A 3,437-nucleotide genomic window follows, 5' to 3' on the forward strand; every position below is an offset into this window, starting at 1 on the left:
TTTTGTTTCAAATTTCATGCAGAACATTTTTGTATAGAAGGTTGTTCATGCTAAACTGCATAGTTTTAGAAATATTGACGAAAAACTTAAATAACTACGAATTTACCGATTTTCTCCCCCCTCTCAACCCGACGCTCAAAATGGTGTGACTTTTTTCTGAACATTATGTGGACCATATAGAACAATTTGGTGTTAAAGGATAACTTTCACTTTGGATGTCTGGGTTTGGATCTAGTTATACCATACTATTAGTCTATGTATTGGTACATTATAGTTTATGAGATTGTTTCGTGTATTAGTATTATGGTTTGTTATGTGTTTCAGGAATTTATGTCTGTTTTTAAAAATGAAAAGTAAACATTCATACAGTATGTCCCTGTAAGTTGTATCCAAATGGAAAGCTTTTTTATTATTAATTTTACGAAAAAAAGTTATTCTTTATAAAAAGCTCTGCATGGTCCAAAACCTAAGATTTAACCATCAAATATCAAATTTTTTGAATATTATACCAGGTATGTCAGAAAGTTTGTAACGATGTGATGCCTCGGCGGGCGATGAGCTGCTGTTACCGGAGGGGACTGATGGAGTGTCCGTGTTTGCGCATTCCTTCTTCACGGCACCGCTGGGGGAAACCGAAGGAGAGGGCATCGAGAGCATATTTAAGGCGAGCTAGGAGAATGAGAAAATCAGTCATGGTTCGTGTATTGAACTTACTATGGCTCAACAGCTGATGCCTGTGAGGCGGAACTGTGCGTAGGTAGACGCCACCGTAGTGACGTGGAGTCTTGCCACAATCGTTATCGCAGTAGGCGGTAGTAGCGAGGAACGAGTGACTGCATTGAAGTGAAATGCCGTCTCCAGGCTACGTTGTTTTAACGTAGCGAGATTATTATTGTATATTATATTGTTTATCGTATTATTTCAAAGTCGCTACTATGATCGGATGGCTATGATAAAGTTTAATATTGTTTTTCCTTTGCAGAAGATGGAATTATATTTTATTTTATTTGTTTTAAACTGTATATAATTATCTTTAATATATTTGCTTTATTTTTAACTTGTGTTTTACTGAGTCTGTCGTCCTTAAAAGAACTACCCGTTACAAAAATGGCGCCCGAGCAAAAATAAAAGCACCGCTGTTTGTAACTACCCGTTACAAATTAGCACCCGAACAATAATAAGACACAGACTCAGTAACAGGTCCACGTCGTGGATATATAAATAAAACCCGTTCAAAGATGATTAAGCTTCTTTGTTTTCAGATTATTAAGGAACCGAAAATGAACCAAATCGAGAATGATCCGAAAATAAACGTCGCCGATGCAACGAGCAGGAAGAGATGCGACCGTTCGCTGTAGAAAAGCCTTGGCATACTGTCCCAATGGAGTTGAGGGGATCACGCCCAAGATCTACAGAAGGAAGCACCTTCTAGCCAGTCATCCGAGACCAATTTACGAATCACCGAAAAAAATGACATTGTTAATGGAACCGTCAAAGATGAAACCAGCAAGAAAAATGTGACCATCTACTGTAGAAAAACCTTGGTAAACTGTCCCAATGGATTTGAGGGGACCACGAGCAAGATCTACAGAAGGAAACATCTTCTTGACAATCATCCCAGACCAGTTTGTGAAAGAAAATCGACAGAAAGTACATGCCTTAAGGGTAAACCGTCGCAGATGCAGCCAGCAGGAAGAATGTGACCATTTGCTGTAGAAAAGCCTTGGTACACTGTCCCAATGGATATGAGGGGACCACGATCAAGATCTACAGAGGGAAGCATCTTCTTGACAGCCATCCAGGACCAGTTTACGAAGTAAGGAAGAACCGACCAAGACCACACCGATGATGAGTCCAAGCCGTGTTTCACACACGGCACAAAAAAAATGTATGCTACATTTTTTTTGTTTTCCAAAGAGAAGGGGGTGTAACGATGTGATGCCTCGGCGGGCGATGAGCTGCTGTTACCGGAGGGGACTGATGGAGTCTCCGTGTTTGCGCATTCCTTCTTCACGGCACCGCTGGGGGAAACCGAAGGAGAGGGCATCGAGAGCATATTTAAGGCGAGCTAGGAGAATGAGAAAATCAGTCATGGTTCGTGTATTGAACTTACTATGGCTCAACAGCTGATGCCTCGCGTATTGAACGAGCTTCAGCTGGCTTGGCAAAGATGCGCCGTTTGTGAGGCGGAACTGTGCCTAGGTAGACGCCACCGTAGTGACGTGGAGTCTTGCCACAATCGTTATCGCAGTAGGCGGTAGTAGCGAGGAACGAGTGACTGCATAGAAGTGAATTGCGTGTCCAGGCTACGTTGTTTTAACGTAGCGAGATTATTATTGTATATATTGTTTATCGTATTATTTCAAAGTCGCTACTATGATCGGATGGCTATGATAAAGTTTAATATTGTTTTTCCTTTGCAGAAGATGGAATTATATTTTATTTTATTTGTTTTAAACTGTATATAATTATCTTTAATATATTTGCTTTATTTTTAACTTGTGTTTTACTGAGTCTGTCGTCCTTAAAAGAACTACCCGTTACAAGTTTGAATTTCACTCAAGAGTAAAGTAGCTTTATTTTTCGTGATATTGGAAAATGCTATTATGAAAAGTTGTTTGGAATTAAAAACTATATTCTAATATGCAATTACATCTTTCTAATTGAAAAAATTTTTTTTTGAAAAAATATGGATAACTATCATTATTTTTTCAGTTATTTCAATTCTGATAACTCTTTTATTATTAATTTTACGAAAAAAGTGATTCTTAATAAAAAGTTCTGGATGGCCTAAAACTTAAAATACAACCATCTTATATCAAAGTATATCAATTTTATACGAGGTATGTCAAAAAAGATAAATTTAGATCAAAAGTAAAGTACCTTTATAGTTCAGAATATTTCAATTAGAAGGATGTAATAACATACTGAAACATAGTTTTTAATTCTAAATACCTTTTCACAATAACAATTTTTGATATTGTGAAAAATAAACGTATTTTACTCTTGAGCGAAATTCATATTTTTTGACATACCTCGTATAAAATAAATTGATAAAATTTGACATAAGATGATTGTATTTTAGATTTTAGACCATGCAGAACTTTTTATTAAGAATCACTTTTTTTCGTAAAATTAATAATAAAAGAGTTATCTGAATTAAAATAACTGAAAATAATGTCAGTTATCCATAATTTTTCAAAAAAAAAAATTTTTCAATTAGAAGGATGTAATTGCATACTAGAATACAGTTTTTAATTCTAAACAACTTTTCATAATAGCAATTTTCAATATATGTACTCTTGAGTGAAATTCAAACTTTTTGACATCCTCGTATAATATTAAAAAAATTTGATATTTGATGGTTAAATCTTAGGTTTTGGATCATGCAGAGCTTTTTATAAAAAATAACTTTTTTTCGTAAAATTAATAATAAA

This window comes from Diabrotica virgifera, chromosome 4 (genome assembly GCF_917563875.1).
Source record: "Diabrotica virgifera virgifera chromosome 4, PGI_DIABVI_V3a".
NCBI lineage: Eukaryota > Metazoa > Arthropoda > Insecta > Coleoptera > Chrysomelidae > Diabrotica > Diabrotica virgifera.